The sequence below is a fragment of the Spinacia oleracea genome, chromosome 3 (assembly GCF_020520425.1).
Source record: "Spinacia oleracea cultivar Varoflay chromosome 3, BTI_SOV_V1, whole genome shotgun sequence".
In the NCBI taxonomy this organism is placed as follows: Eukaryota; Viridiplantae; Streptophyta; class Magnoliopsida; order Caryophyllales; family Amaranthaceae; genus Spinacia; species Spinacia oleracea.
In genome coordinates, this window is record NC_079489.1 from 23,674,696 (window position 1) to 23,693,255 (window position 18,560).

Below are 18,560 nucleotides of genomic sequence, written 5' to 3' on the forward strand. Positions count from 1 at the left end.
AAGGAAATAAAGATATGCTAAATATTGATGCTTCACGCATAAACACTGGCAAAGGATCAAGCAAGATTCCTTTGGAGTTAACCATTGACAAGGACGAGCTATAGAGCATCGTGTTTTGAAATGGCAACATGGATTAGAGACCATGAGTTGTTGCGTGGGAAATTAAAATATTAATTTCTATGTTTTAAGATACAGCTGGAAAGTCTTCCACATATATGTGAACTTCTTGGATAAGTAAATCCAAACAAAGCATCACTAGCAACCTAAACAGTTGAAGTAAAAGTACTTATTGCCTGAGAAGCAATAAAACAGGGTTGTTTATGTTAAAGAGTTCTTCACTGAACTTGGGTGGATCATATGTCTGCTGACTTGATGGTTCTTCATTGCAAAATGCGTAGAACCACTATTGTAGCAAGAAAGATTAGATCACAAAATAAACATACTCAAAAGATCTTATCATCATATCTCGAAGAACATTCGATGAAAGGGATATTAAGATTGGCAAAGCACGATAACTAAACCTATGCAACAAGTGAGAAACAACACTCACATTGTGGCACTGGAAATCAAGCATAGCTTTGAATTCCATTAATTGTTTTAAAGATGGGTTCGAGGCCCATGGTTGTAAAACATTAGGGTTGAACATTTATCATATATGAAATGTATTTTCATATTCCATTTAATCTTGGTTTAGTATTAAATGATGAGTCCCTTCAATTTGACGATATATTCAAGATAGACTGTCAGGACCAGTCCTGTGGCTAAGAAATGTCTATCAAGTGAACTTGAATGTCAAAGGTTGAAAATGGTCCCTGGTCGGAGTTTTTTATAAAATTGGACGCATAGAAAACATTAAACGACTAGAATGCAAGATGACTAGTAGTTATGTTTCTTGAACTATATGGACATGGCAATGTCATAATCATTTGCATAGATACTTACTTTGGGAAGACTAGTATCGGACAGACCTATGAAACTTTACTGTAAGAGATAAAAATCTGTCATAAGTAAATTTCATTAAAATTATTAGACACTAAATCCTCAATACCTGAGTGATTTGAGATTACTTGTTTGAGAACTGGTTACTTTGACGTTGACCAACCGTCGCACCGTAAAAGGAGGCTATAAAGGCAACGCTCAGGTAATCACCTATCAAACGAAGTCTAATCTCAAGATCGCAAGATTGAGATTGTCCTCCCAAAAATCGGGATGAGATGATGAAAGTTGTACAAGGCCACTCGGAGAGCTAGAAACTGTAAAATGCATGGTCGTGCTCAGATAAATCATAGGTTATGATTATCTGTTTATTTGATCAGTTGAACTCTGAAACCGAGAAACACCTCTGGACATAATAAGGATGACAACTCTTACCTTATGTTCAAGAGCAAGCATCGAGCGACAAGTGGAATTAGGAAATGCACACTTGTCCCTAAGGACAAGTGGGAGACTGAAGGAAATAATGCCCTTGGTCCAAGTATGCATTTAATGTTAAGTCTAATAAATGCGGTTCAGTATTAATTAACAAGTTAATAAATTCAGTGAGATCAAGTGAGCTGAATGCCTAGCTAGAGGCCGCTTCAGTTCAAGTGGAATTAATGATATTAATCCACAGCTTACTCTTGACTGAACCCGTAGGGTCACACAAATAGTACGTAAACGGATCAAGTATTTAATGGCATTAAATACTCCATCTATGGATATTCGGAATCGACGGATCTTGGTTTCAGTGGGAGCTGAGATCGTCATAAGCAAGAAATGAATACTCCGGAGACGATGATATTGCCGGAAACGGAAATATGGATCGTATCGGAAATATAAATATTATCCAAATCGTAGATGTTGCCGGAAACGGAAACATGGTACGTATCGGAAAATATTATCGGAAATGGAAATATTGTCGGAATCGGAAATATTGTCGGAAACGAAAATATTGTCAGAATCGGAAATATTATCGGAATCGGAAAATAATTCCGGAAACGGAAATATTAAATATTTGTTCGAAACGGAAATTAATTCCGGAATCGGAAATATTAAATATTGTTCGGAAATGAATTCCGGAACCGGGAATTTAATCGGAAGCGCATGTATGAATTAGTATCGGACGAGGCTTGCTAGACGAAGGCCCAACACGAAGCCAGGCCCGCGCCCAGCAAGCCAAGTGCCCAACACGAAAGGCCACAGCCTCGCCAGGCCCAGCGCAAGGCCAGGCCCAGCAAGGCTGCAGGCGCGCGCGGGCTGTATGCTCGTGGGCTGCGAGGCAGCGCTCACGCGTGTGGGCCGCAAGGCCTGCGCGGGTGCGTGCGTTCCTCGTGGTCGTGTGACACTCGTGTTCATGACGAATCCTAATCCTATCGGAATTCGTGTATTGATTAAATCCTAATCCTAATAGATTAAATTTATTATTTAGAGTTCAAATAGGATTCTAATTAATAAATCCGTATCCTAGTAGGATTATAATTCCTTTTCCATATCTCTATAAATAGGTTCCTAGGGTCACAATTTATAGACACAATTGAAGTATTCTAAAGGTAAGATTTTGAAGCAAAAATCAGCCAAACACTTGCAACCTATTAGCCGAAATTCCTAGGAACCTTAAGGGCGATTCTAGTTGGTCAAGCTTAAGGCGGATTCGGACGTGCTGTGGACTATCTACGGAGGGACGACACTTGGAGTCCTAAAGACTTGTTCTTGTTCGGTTCGGGCGCAGCTAGGGAAGGCACGCTACAAAGTGTATGCATCTAAATTATGTTATATGATTATGTGTAAATAATATGTTTCCTGGCATTAAGGTTTTTCCGCATGATTTATGTTTTGTCATATGTATCATAACCTAACAAATAAGATCATAACCAATAGTTTCTCTCTTCCTTTCTCTCCCTTCTCTCCCAATCTAAAATCTAATATACATATATAAAGGAGGCATATTTGCTGAATTATTAAAACGCCACATAGGAAATCTATTGGTTTTGACCAATGAAAAATAAGATTTCTTATTTATTTTAGAATTAAAATTTTGTGTTTGCCACGTAGATAAATAATTAGGTCTCACGTAAATATTTTAATTAATTAATTACTAATATAACTTTAATAATCTAACTATCTTGATAAGAGAGGACTTTTTCAAAGCATAGAGCGGGCAACATAGACAAAGTTATTAATTTATTTTTTAAAAAATACTATAGTAACAGATTCCTAATGCAACATAATAATAGATTCCTAAACCAAATGTACTATGAAAAACTAACGTCACAATGTATCAAGAATGAAGTGATCTGCCTACTTAATAAAGTGTACTCCAAATAGGAATAGTTTTCTATATTATAACTAGGTTAGGTCCCGTGCAAAGCACGAATGAGACTAAATATTTTCTAGACCGGGTATATAACTGTATTTCAGGTTTATAAGTAATTTTATTGAACCCACTTTATAACACTTGTTTTACATAAAATAAAAAATAAATACTTTTTTTTTGCTTGGGTATGGTCGTATTATACTCTGTAGCACATTTCATAGTAACTTATTTATTTATTAACTATTGTTGGTTAACTGTATAATGATTTTTTTTGAAAATTTTATATGAAAATCGAAAAAATATTTAATTGCTATATTAAAAAATAATAAGGACTCGTCAGGATGTGACACGTGTCATTCCTGGTGTGTCTTTTAGTATATATATATATATATATATATATATATATATATATATATATATATATATATATATATATATATATATATATATATATATATATATATATATATATATATATATATATATATATATATATATATATATATATATATATATATATATATCCGTAACATATATGTAACGCCCCGACTTTTCGGATCCTTAATTATCGGTAATAGACCGCATTTAGCTCTTTATTAACAGCGAAATTAGGCATAATTAATCCTGGGACCTGTGGGTATGGGCCCACAAAAAAAATAATCCTCAATAACATTCCACAAATAATACAATATTCCCAAGATAAAATATAAATCAATATTCTTATAACAACCTCAGTAACAGGATTTCGATATTAAATAATTTCTCATCTCGATATCTCCATAATAAAATATTGACTCCAGTAATAACTTTCGTCTTGAGCAACTCTAGCTCCTTAACCGAACCTGTACATCATCATAAAAATGAAAAACACAGAAAAAACCAAAAATGAGTGGAAAACTCAGTAATATTACTCCAGCCCGTCAAAACAGTTTTGTTTTGAAAATCATTTGGCACATATCGATCATTAGCATTTATTGTTCGGAAATAACTAACTTAATCTCGTTATCTTGAAAACTGTGTCGGCAAGGAATCATTTCCTTTACAGCTCATTGGCAAGTACAGGCTTTGGCGGGACTTTTCTTACATCTTTTCAGGGGGGAACTGTTTCCCAAACTTTAACTTTGACTTTAACTTGCCTCCACCTGTAACTTGCCCATTTACTAGTTCAGTTCACTTTTCCAGGCCGACAAAAGCAACATCGTCTTTCTTTAAAATAACTTTATAAATATCATAATTATTTCCGAACAACGTCGTTAACATCATAAAATAATAAAATACTTTAACATATCATCATGGTCATAATCATAAACATATATCATATCATTTAGCACATCAATCATATAAAAATCATGTAGTCTCACATAATACACATACGGACATAAACATAAATGCTGGACATAAAGATTACATAATAATACTTTTAAATACATACATAAATATAATTGCTGGACATAATAGTTACCTTGACCGTTCATACTATTTCCTCAAATCCCAAAATTATCGGCATCCATAAGCTCCATCATTAATTTAATAATCCGGAAGATAACTTATTAACTTTGTTATACGAAACTTGCTTTGAAAAGCCCAAATGCCTGCTCATTTACTTCTTTTAAATAGCTTAACCTTTGTATTCATGGGAAAGCCGAAAAGAAAAAGTCCTTATTGGTTTAAACCTCACGGTCCACTCATAACAATCCCCTTTTCTTTTGAATAATTTTCATAAGAGGAAGAAAAGCAGTAGCACGCAACAACCGAAACAGAAGAAACATAGCCAACAGCTCCGTCACCTCGGCAGCGGAGGTACATCAGAGGAGGCCGAGCAAGGTGGTTGGCTGGACACCGCAAAGCCGACGGAGGTGGTGGCAGAAGAGGCGGTGGTCAGACAGAGGTGAGAGAAAATTGAATAATTCGGGTTTCGGGTTTGAAATTTTTGGGTTTAAAATGTTACTCTCGTGGGTATTATTGGTGAAATATTGAGCTTGAATGGATTGGCCATGGAAGCCATAACCCACGAAATAAGGAAGAAGAAACAATGTTAATTTACTCAACAAATTCATAAATGGGGATGGAGTTTTGAGCTTGAAAATGCCTGAAAATTAAGGTGGTATTTATAGTTGTTATTGGCATGGATGAGTCATGAAGGAGAAGAAATTCATGAACATCTGGCATTCAAATTACTAGCCACGCAAGGAAGGAGAAGTTAGAATGAACTTTGATGTTAATTTGGACAACTTTTAGAAAGAAAGATAGTCAAAATATTGGTGGCAAGCTCCACCATTTACACGTATGGAAGGAGAGAAAAGAATTGAATTTTAGTCATCTAATTGACCAAGGATAAAATTGTAATTTTCATATCAAATAGTAAAAATCAGATTTTTGGAGTTATGAAATGGGCTTGTACAAAAATAAATTTGGCTCAATTAATTGGTATTATGTCACAATAAAAAGATAGACATAATACGATAAATAAAATAATATCGGAAAAATTTAGGACGTAATTGCGTTAATAATCGTAATTAAAGAATAACAAAAAAGGTTTGAAAATACGGGGTGTTACATCCTTACCCTCTTAGAAAAAGTTTCGTCCTCGAAACTGGATATCTCAAAACTTAAGGTCAATCTAAACTCAGATAACCTTATTACTATAATTTCCAAGTAAAACTTCATAGACTCATTTCATTTCATAAAAAATTTTAATCCCATCTTCAATAAAATCTAATATCCCAAATATGTTATTAAAACCTCAAAAATATTCTTATATCCCAAAGATCATACCCAGGCAGTGCAGAGCACTTCCGGCTGGGCTCCGCTCTGATACCATACTGTAACGCCCCGCCTTTTCGGATCCTTAATTATCGGTAATAGACCGCACTTAGCTCTTTATTAACAGCGGAATTAGGCATAATTAATCCTGGGACCTGTGGGTATGGGCCCACAAATAAAATAATCCTCAATAACATTCCACAAATAATACAATATTCCCAAGATAAAATATAAATCAATATTCTTATAACAACCTCAGTAACAGGATTTCCATAATAAATAATTTCTCATCTTGATATCTCCATAATAAAATATTGACTCCAGTAATAACTTTCGTCTTGAGCAACTCTAGCTTCTTAACCGAACCTGTACATCATCATAAAAATAGAAAACAGGAAAAACACAGAAAAATCCAAAAATGAGTGGAAAACTCAGTAATATTACTCCTTCCCGTCAAAACGGTTTTGTTTTGAAAATCATTTGGCACATATCGATCATTAGCATTTATTGTTCGGAAATAACTGACTTAATCTCGTTATCTTGAAAACTGTGTCGGCAAGGAATCATTTCCTTTACAGCTCATTGGCAAGTACAGGCTTTGGCGGGACTTTTCTTACATCTTTTCAGGGGGAAACTGTTTCCCAAACTTTAACTTTGACTTTAACTTGCCTCCACCTGTAACTTGCCCATTTACTAGTTCAGTTCACTTTTCCAGGCCGACAAAAGCAACATCGTCTTTCTTTAAAATAACTTTATAAATATCATAATTATTTCCGAACAACGTCGTTAACATCATAAAATAATAAAATACTTTAACATATCATCATGGTCATAATCATAAACATATATCATATCATTTAGCACATAAATCACATAAAAATCATGTAGTCTCGCATAATACACATACGAACATAAACATAAATGCTGGACATAAAGATTACATAATAATACTTTTAAATACGGGCATAAATATAATTGCTGGACATAATAGTTACCTTGACCGTTTATACTATTTCCTCAAATCCCAAAATTATCGGCATCCATAAGCCCCATCATTAATTTAATAATCCGGAAGATAACTTATTAACTTTGTTATACGAAACTTGCTTTGAAAAACCCAATTTCCTGCTCATTTACTTCTTTTAAATAGCTTAGCCTTTGTATTCATGGGAAAGCCGAAAAGAAAAAGTCCTCATTGGTTTAAACCTCACGGCCCACTCATAACAATCCCCTTTTCTTTTGAATAATTTTCATAAGAGGAAGAAAAACAGTAGCACGCAACAACCGAAACACAAGAAACATAGCCAACAGCTCCGTCACCTCGGCAGCGGAGGTACATCAGAGGAGGCCGAGCAAGGTGGTTGGCTGGACACCGCAAAGCCGGCGGAGGTGGTGGCAGAAGAGGCGGTGGTCAGACAGAGGTGAGAGAAAATTGAATAATTCGGGTTTCGGGTTTGAAATTTCTGGGTTTAAATTGTTACTCTCGTGGGTATTATTGGTGAAATATTGAGCTTGAATGGATTGGCCATGGAAGCCATAACCCACGAAATAAGGAAGAAGAAACAATGTTAATTTACTCAACAAATTCTTAAATGGGGATGGAGTTTTGAGCTTGAAAATGCCTGAAAATTAAGGTGGTATTTATAGTTGTTATTGGCATGGATGAGTCATGAAGGAGAAGAAATTCATGAACATCTGGCATTCAAATTACTAGCCACGCAAGGAAGGAGAAGTTAGAATGAACTTTGATGTTAATTTGGACAACTTTTAGAAAGAAAGATAGTCAAAATATTGGTGGCAAGCTCCACCATTTACACGTATGGAAGGAGAGAAAAGAATTGAATTTTAGTCATCTAATTGACCAAGGATAAAATTGTAATTTTCATATCAAATAGTAAAAATCAGATTTTTGGAGTTATGAAATGGGCTTGTACAAAAATAAATTTGGCTCAATTAATTGGTATTATGTCACAATAAAAAGTTAGACATAATACGATAAATAAAATAATATCGGAAAAATTTAGGACGTAATTGCGTTAATAATCGTAATTACAGAATAACAAAAAAGGTTTAAAAATACGGGGTGTTACATCCTTACCCTCTTAGAAAAAGTTTCGTCCTCGAAACTGGATATCTCAAAACTTAAGGTCAATCTAAACTCAGATAACCTTATTACTATAATTTCCAAGTAAAACTTCATAGACTCATTTCATTTCATCAAAAATTTTAATCCCATCTTCAATAAAATCTAATATCCCAAATATGTTATTAAAACCTCAAAAATATTCTTATATCCCAAAGATCATACCCAGGCAGTGCAGAGCACTTCCGGCTGGGCTCCGCTCTGATACCATACTGTAACGCCCCGCCTTTTCGGATCCTTAATTATCGGTAATAGACCGCACTTAGCTCTTTATTAACAGCGGAATTAGGCATAATTAATCCTGGGACCTGTGGGTATGGGCCCACAAATAAAATAATCCTCAATAACATTCCACAAATAATACAATATTCCCAAGATAAAATATAAATCAATATTCTTATAACAACCTCAGTAACAGGATTTCCATAATAAATAATTTCTCATCTCGATATCTCCATAATAAAATATTGACTCCAGTAATAACTTTAGTCTTGAGCAACTCTAGCTTCTTAACCGAACCTGTACATCATCATAAAAATAGAAAACAGGAAAAACACAGAAAAATCCAAAAATGAGTGGAAAACTCAGTAATATTACTCCTTCCCGTCAAAACGGTTTTGTTTTGAAAATCATTTGGCACATATCGATCATTAGCATTTATTGTTCGGAAATAACTAACTTAATCTCGTTATCTTGAAAACTGTGTCGGCAAGGAATCATTTCCTTTACAGCTCATTGGCAAGTACAGGCTTTGGCGGGACTTTTCTTACATCTTTTCAGGGGGGAACTGTTTCCCAAACTTTAACTTTGACTTTAACTTGCCTCCACCTGTAACTTGCCCATTTACTAGTTCAGTTCACTTTTCCAGGCCGACAAAAGCAACATCGTCTTTCTTTAAAATAACTTTATAAATATCATAATTATTTCCGAACAACGTCGTTAACATCATAAAATAATAAAATACTTTAACATATCATCATGGTCATAATCATAAACATATATCATATCATTTAGCACATAAATCACATAAAAATCGTGTAGTCTCACATAATACACATACGAACATAAACATAAATGCTGGACATAAAGATTACATAATAATACTTTTAAATACGGGCATAAATATAATTGCTGGACATAATAGTTACCTTGACCGTTCATACTATTTCCTCAAATCCCAAAATTACCGGCATCCATAAGCTCCATCATTAATTTAATAATCCGGAAGATAACTTATTAACTTTGTTATACGAAACTTACTTTGAAAAGCCCAAATGCCTGCTCATTTACTTCTTTTAAATAGCTTAGCCTTTGTATTCATGGGAAAGCCGAAAAGAAAAAGTCCTCATTGGTTTAAACCTCACGGCCCACTCATAACAATCCCCTTTTCTTTTGAATAATTTTCATCAGAGGAAGAAAAGCAGTAGCACGCAACAACCGAAACAGAAGAAACATAGCCAACAGCTCCGTCACCTCGGCAGCGGAGGTACATCAGAGGAGGCCGAGCAAGGTGGTTGGCTGGACACCGCAAAGCCGGCGGAGGTGATGGCAGAAGAGGCGGTGGTCAGACAGAGGTGAGAGAAAATTGAATAATTCGGGTTTCGTGTTTGAAATTTCTGGGTTTAAAATGTTACTCTCGTGGGTATTATTGGTGAAATATAGAGCTTGAATGGATTGGCCATGGAAGCCATAACCCACGAAATAAGGAAGAAGAAACAATGTTAATTTACTCAACAAATTCATAAATGGGGATGGAGTTTTGAGCTTGAAAATGCCTGAAAATTAAGGTGGTATTCATAGTTGTTATTGGCATGGATGAGTCATGAAGGAGAAGAAATTCATGAACATCTGGCATTCAAATTACTAGTCACGCAAGGAAGGAGAAGTTAGAATGAACTTTGATGTTAATTTGGACAACTTTTAGAAAGAAAGATAGTCAAAAATATTGGTGGCAAGCTCCACCATTTACACGTATGGAATGAGAGAAAAGAATTGAATTTTAGTCATCTAATTGACCAAGGATAAAATTATAATTTCCATATCAAAGAATAAAAATCAGATTTTTGGAGTAATGAAATGGGCTTGTACAAAAATAAATTGGGCTCAATTAATTGGTATTATGTCACAATAAAAAGATAGACATAATACGATAAATAAAATAATATCGGAAAAATTTAGGACGTAATTGCGTTAATAATCGTAATTACAGAATAATAAAAAAGGTTTAAAAATACGGGGTGTTACATCCTTACCCTCTTAGAAAAAGTTTCGTCCTCGAAACTGGATATCTCAAAACTTAAGGTCAGTCTAAACTCAGATAACCTTATTACTATAATTTTCAAGTAAAACTTCATAGACTCATTTCATTTCATCAAAAAATTTAATCCCATCTTCAATAAAATCTAATATCCCAAATATGTTATTAAAACCTCAAAAATATTCTTATATCCCAAAGATCATACCCAGGCAGTGCAGAGCACTTCCGACTGGGCTCCGCTCTGATACCATACTGTAACGCCCCGACTTTTCGGATCCTTAATTATCTGTAATAGACCGCACTTAGCTCTTTATTAACAGCGGAATTGGGCATAATTAATCCTGGGACCTGTGGGTATGGGCCCACAAATAAAATAATCCTCAATAACATTCCACAAATAATACAATATTCCCAAGATAAAATATAAATCAATATTCTTATAACAACCTCAGTAACAGGATTTCCATAATAAATAATTTCTCATCTCGATATCTCCATAATAAAATATTGACTCCAGTAATAACTTTCGTCTTGAGCAACTCTAGCTCCTTAACCGAACCTGTACATCATCATAAAAATAGAAAACAGGAAAAATATAGAAAAATCCAAAAATGAGTGGAAAACTCAGTAATATTACTCCTTCCCGTCAAAACGGTTTTGTTTTGAAAATCATTTGGCACATATCGATCATTAGCATTTATTGTTCGGAAATAACTAACTTAATCTCGTTATCTTGAAAACTGTGTCGGCAAGGAATCATTTCCTTTACAGCTCATTGGCAAGTACAGGCTTTGGCGGGACTTTTCTTACATCTTTTCAGGGGGGAACTGTTTCCCAAACTTTAACTTTGACTTTAACTTGCCTCCACCTGTAACTTGCCCATTTACTAGTTCAGTTCACTTTTCCAGGCCGACAAAAGCAACATCGTCTTTCTTTAAAATAACTTTATAAATATCATAATTATTTCCGAACAACGTCGTTAACATCATAAAATAATAAAATACTTTAACATATCATCATGGTCATAATCATAAACATATATCATATCATTTAGCACATAAATCACATAAAAATCGTGTAGTCTCACATAATACACATACGAACATAAACATAAATGCTGGACATAAAGATTACATAATAATACTTTTAAATACGGGCATAAATATAATTGCTGGACATAATAGTTACCTTGACCGTTCATACTATTTCCTCAAATCCCAAAATTACCGGCATCCATAAGCTCCATCATTAATTTAATAATCCGGAAGATAACTTATTAACTTTGTTATACGAAACTTACTTTGAAAAGCCCAAATGCCTGCTCATTTACTTCTTTTAAATAGCTTAGCCTTTGTATTCATGGGAAAGCCGAAAAGAAAAAGTCCTCATTGGTTTAAACCTCACGGCCCACTCATAACAATCCCCTTTTCTTTTGAATAATTTTCATAAGAGGAAGAAAAGCAGTAGCACGCAACAACCGAAACAGAAGAAACATAGCCAACAGCTCCGTCACCTCGGCAGCGGAGGTACATCAGAGGAGGCCGAGCAAGGTGGTTGGCTGGACACCGCAAAGCCGGCGGAGGTGATGGCAAAAGAGGCGGTGGTCAGACAGAGGTGAGAGAAAATTGAATAATTCGGGTTTCGTGTTTGAAATTTCTGGGTTTAAAATGTTACTCTCGTGGGTATTATTGGTGAAATATAGAGCTTGAATGGATTGGCCATGGAAGCCATAACCCACGAAATAAGGAAGAAGAAACAATGTTAATTTACTCAACAAATTCATAAATGGGGATGGAGTTTTGAGCTTGAAAATGCCTGAAAATTAAGGTGGTATTCATAGTTGTTATTGGCATGGATGAGTCATGAAGGAGAAGAAATTCATGAACATCTGGCATTCAAATTACTAGTCACGCAAGGAAGGAGAAGTTAGAATGAACTTTGATGTTAATTTGGACAACTTTTAGAAAGAAAGATAGTCAAAAATATTGGTGGCAAGCTCCACCATTTACACGTATGGAATGAGAGAAAAGAATTGAATTTTAGTCATCTAATTGACCAAGGATAAAATTATAATTTCCATATCAAAGAATAAAAATCAGATTTTTGGAGTAATGAAATGGGCTTGTACAAAAATAAATTGGGCTCAATTAATTGGTATTATGTCACAATAAAAAGATAGACATAATACGATAAATAAAATAATATCGGAAAAATTTAGGACGTAATTGCGTTAATAATCGTAATTACAGAATAATAAAAAAGGTTTAAAAATACGGGGTGTTACATCCTTACCCTCTTAGAAAAAGTTTCGTCCTCGAAACTGGATATCTCAAAACTTAAGGTCAGTCTAAACTCAGATAACCTTATTACTATAATTTTCAAGTAAAACTTCATAGACTCATTTCATTTCATCAAAAAATTTAATCCCATCTTCAATAAAATCTAATATCCCAAATATGTTATTAAAACCTCAAAAATATTCTTATATCCCAAAGATCATACCCAGGCAGTGCAGAGCACTTCCGACTGGGCTCCGCTCTGATACCATACTGTAACGCCCCGACTTTTCGGATCCTTAATTATCTGTAATAGACCGCACTTAGCTCTTTATTAACAGCGGAATTGGGCATAATTAATCCTGGGACCTGTGGGTATGGGCCCACAAATAAAATAATCCTCAATAACATTCCACAAATAATACAATATTCCCAAGATAAAATATAAATCAATATTCTTATAACAACCTCAGTAACAGGATTTCCATAATAAATAATTTCTCATCTCGATATCTCCATAATAAAATATTGACTCCAGTAATAACTTTCGTCTTGAGCAACTCTAGCTCCTTAACCGAACCTGTACATCATCATAAAAATAGAAAACAGGAAAAATATAGAAAAATCCAAAAATGAGTGGAAAACTCAGTAATATTACTCCTTCCCGTCAAAACGGTTTTGTTTTGAAAATCATTTGGCACATATCGATCATTAGCATTTATTGTTCGGAAATAACTAACTTAATCTCGTTATCTTGAAAACTGTGTCGGCAAGGAATCATTTCCTTTACAGCTCATTGGCAAGTACAGGCTTTGGCGGGACTTTTCTTACATCTTTTCAGGGGGGAACTGTTTCCCAAACTTTAACTTTGACTTTAACTTGCCTCCACCTGTAACTTGCCCATTTACTAGTTCAGTTCACTTTTCCAGGCCGACAAAAGCAACATCGTCTTTCTTTAAAATAACTTTATAAATATCATAATTATTTCCGAACAACGTCGTTAACATCATAAAATAATAAAATACTTTAACATATCATCATGGTCATAATCATAAACATATATCATATCATTTAGCACATAAATCACATAAAAATCGTGTAGTCTCACATAATACACATACGAACATAAACATAAATGCTGGACATAAAGATTACATAATAATACTTTTAAATACGGGCATAAATATAATTGCTGGACATAATAGTTACCTTGACCGTTCATACTATTTCCTCAAATCCCAAAATTACCGGCATCCATAAGCTCCATCATTAATTTAATAATCCGGAAGATAACTTATTAACTTTGTTATACGAAACTTACTTTGAAAAGCCCAAATGCCTGCTCATTTACTTCTTTTAAATAGCTTAGCCTTTGTATTCATGGGAAAGCCGAAAAGAAAAAGTCCTCATTGGTTTAAACCTCACGGCCCACTCATAACAATCCCCTTTTCTTTTGAATAATTTTCATAAGAGGAAGAAAAGCAGTAGCACGCAACAACCGAAACAGAAGAAACATAGCCAACAGCTCCGTCACCTCGGCAGCGGAGGTACATCAGAGGAGGCCGAGCAAGGTGGTTGGCTGGACACCGCAAAGCCGGCGGAGGTGATGGCAAAAGAGGCGGTGGTCAGACAGAGGTGAGAGAAAATTGAATAATTCGGGTTTCGTGTTTGAAATTTCTGGGTTTAAAATGTTACTCTCGTGGGTATTATTGGTGAAATATAGAGCTTGAATGGATTGGCCATGGAAGCCATAACCCACGAAATAAGGAAGAAGAAACAATGTTAATTTACTCAACAAATTCATAAATGGGGATGGAGTTTTGAGCTTGAAAATGCCTGAAAATTAAGGTGGTATTCATAGTTGTTATTGGCATGGATGAGTCATGAAGGAGAAGAAATTCATGAACATCTGGCATTCAAATTACTAGTCACGCAAGGAAGGAGAAGTTAGAATGAACTTTGATGTTAATTTGGACAACTTTTAGAAAGAAAGATAGTCAAAAATATTGGTGGCAAGCTCCACCATTTACACGTATGGAATGAGAGAAAAGAATTGAATTTTAGTCATCTAATTGACCAAGGATAAAATTATAATTTCCATATCAAAGAATAAAAATCAGATTTTTGGAGTAATGAAATGGGCTTGTACAAAAATAAATTGGGCTCAATTAATTGGTATTATGTCACAATAAAAAGATAGACATAATACGATAAATAAAATAATATCGGAAAAATTTAGGACGTAATTGCGTTAATAATCGTAATTACAGAATAATAAAAAAGGTTTAAAAATACGGGGTGTTACATCCTTACCCTCTTAGAAAAAGTTTCGTCCTCGAAACTGGATATCTCAAAACTTAAGGTCAGTCTAAACTCAGATAACCTTATTACTATAATTTTCAAGTAAAACTTCATAGACTCATTTCATTTCATCAAAAAATTTAATCCCATCTTCAATAAAATCTAATATCCCAAATATGTTATTAAAACCTCAAAAATATTCTTATATCCCAAAGATCATACCCAGGCAGTGCAGAGCACTTCCGACTGGGCTCCGCTCTGATACCATACTGTAACGCCCCGACTTTTCGGATCCTTAATTATCTGTAATAGACCGCACTTAGCTCTTTATTAACAGCGGAATTGGGCATAATTAATCCTGGGACCTGTGGGTATGGGCCCACAAATAAAATAATCCTCAATAACATTCCACAAATAATACAATATTCCCAAGATAAAATATAAATCAATATTCTTATAACAACCTCAGTAACAGGATTTCCATAATAAATAATTTCTCATCTCGATATCTCCATAATAAAATATTAACTCCAGTAATAACTTTCGTCTTGAGCAACTCTAGCTCCTTAACCGAACCTGTACATCATCATAAAAATAGAAAACAGGAAAAATATAGAAAAATCCAAAAATGAGTGGAAAACTCAGTAATATTACTCCTGCCCGTCAAAACGGTTTTGTTTTGAAAATCATTTGGCACATATCGATCATTAGCATTTATTGTTCGGAAATAACTAACTTAATCTCATTATCTTGAAAACTGTGTCGGCAAGTAATCATTTTCTTTACAGCTCATTGGCAAGTACAGGCTTTGGCGGGACTTTTCTTACATATTTTCAGGGGGGAACTGTTTCCCAAACTTTAACTTTGACTTTAACTTGCCTCCACCTGTAACTTGCCCATTTACTAGTTCAGTTCACTTTTCCAGGCCGACAAAAGCAACATCGTCTTTCTTTAAAATAACTTTATAAATATCATAATTATTTCCGAACAACGTCGTTAACATCATAAAATAATAAAATACTTTAACATATCATCATGGTCATAATCATAAACATATATCATATCATTTAGCACATAAATCACATAAAAATCATGTAGTCTCGCATAATACACATACGAACATAAACATAAATGCTGGACATAAAGATTACATAATAATACTTTTAAATACGGGCATAAATATAATTGCTGGACATAATAGTTACCTTGACCGTTCATACTATTTCCTCAAATCCCAAAATTATCGGCATCCATAAGCCCCATCATTAATTTAATAATCCGGAAGATAACTTATTAACTTTGTTATACGAAACTTGCTTTGAAAAGCCCAATTTCCTGCTCATTTACTTCTTTTAAATAGCTTAGCCTTTGTATTCATGGGAAAGCCGAAAAGAAAAAGTCCTCATTGGTTTAAACCTCACGGCCCACTCATAACAATCCCCTTTTCTTTTGAATAATTTTCATAAGAGGAAGAAAAACAGTAGCACGCAACAACCGAAACACAAGAAACATAGCCAACAGCTCCGTCACCTCGGCAGCGGAGGTACATCAGAGGAGGCCGAGCAAGGTGGTTGGCTGGACACCGCAAAGCCGGCGGAGGTGGTGGCAGAAGAGGCGGTGGTCAGACAGAGGTGAGAGAAAATTGAATAATTCGGGTTTCGGGTTTGAGATTTCTGGGTTTAAATTGTTACTCTCGTGGGTATTATTGGTGAAATATAGAGCTTGAATGGATTGGCCATGGAAGCCATAACCCACGAAATAAGGAAGAAGAAACAATGTTAATTTACTCAACAAATTCATCAATGGGGATGGAATTTTGAGCTTGAAAATGCTTAAAAATTAAGGTGGTATTTATAGCTGTTATTGGCATGGATGAGTCATGAAGGAGAAGAAATTCATGAACATCTGGCATTCAAATTACTAGCCACGCAAGGAAGGAGAAGTTAGAATGAACTTTGATGTTAATTTGGACAGCTTTTAGAAAGAAAGAGGGTCAAAATATTGGTGGCAAGCTCCACCATTTACACGTATGGAAGGAGAGAAAAGAATTGAATTTTAGTCATCTAATTAACCAAGGATAAAATTATAATTTCCATATCAAAGAATAAAAATCAGATTTTTGGAGTAATGAAATGGCTTGTACAAAAATAAATTGGGCTCAATTAATTGGTATTATGTCACAATAAAAAGATAGACATAATACGATAAATAAAATAATATCGGAAAAATTTAGGACGTAATTGCGTTAATAATCGTAATTACAGAATAATAAAAAAGGTTTAAAAATACGGGGTGTTACATATATGTTTTTCAAATCAGTATTAATATATTTATTTTATCCTTGTCGTATTACATGAAATCATAATTATTTTTTAATATATACTTCTATTATATTAAATAGAATGAAAAAATAAGAAAAAAAAATTCAGTAAATCAGATATTCTAAAAGATTTTTTAATTAAAGTATTATTTTAAAAAAAGACAAAAAATACTAAGGATAAAAGATTCTTCAATTAAAATATATTTTTTATAAAAGAAAAAAGAAAATTAAGGACTCACCAGGATGGCAGGATGTGACACGTGTCATTCCTGATGTGTCTTTTAGTATATATTAATAGATTCTACACAAAGTTGGAGTATATTAATCTAATCGAAAGGGAGTTTTTTTTTCTAGGGCATTGAGAGCGTCCAAATATGATTGTACAATCATAAAATCAGAATTAATTTTTAACTAACATAAAAAAAATATTAATTTAATAAAATATATTCATATTAAGCTATAAAATAAAAAAAATGTAAAAGAAAAGGATAAATATAAATATTATAAGCTATTTTTTTTTAATAATTAGAGTTCTTGAGATGATAAAATGTTGATGTAAATCACACATTCACGTAGTACATAACTCATGCATATAACTGTGAACTGTAAAAGTTGTTATGATGTAATTTTTTTTTATTATACACTGAATGCGCACAAGAGATATTGTATCATTCTATCAATCAACTCTATGACTCTATCTATACTTTGGTGGACTATGTGACTTAAATATCACCGATGGAACAACTAATCGTGTTTCATACAATGAACGTTACACGTAGAAAGGTGCGTTAATATATATGGTCAGTTGGGGCGTTTTAATCAAAGCAGAGCCACTAGTTTACAATTAAAATAGGCCGGATACCTCATACCACCATATCTCTGTATATCACTAATGTGTTGAGACATAAGAAAGCTCTATATTTTCATTAGATAATAATTGTATTTATGCTACTTACTTACCCTTGATTACATAAGTTTACAATGGCTAAAATGTAGCATATAACTAGGTTAGGACTCGTGAAACACACGGATGCTACTAAATTTCTTTACGGAGTATTATTAATTACTCGTAAACAATAATTTATAACTGAGAAATATTTTTTATTGAAATAAAATTTATTTGTATTTGTTATGTGTGGTTGAAAAAAAATATGAGATACAAATATCATCATCGTTATCATTATCCCATTGTCTCGGTACAAATGAAT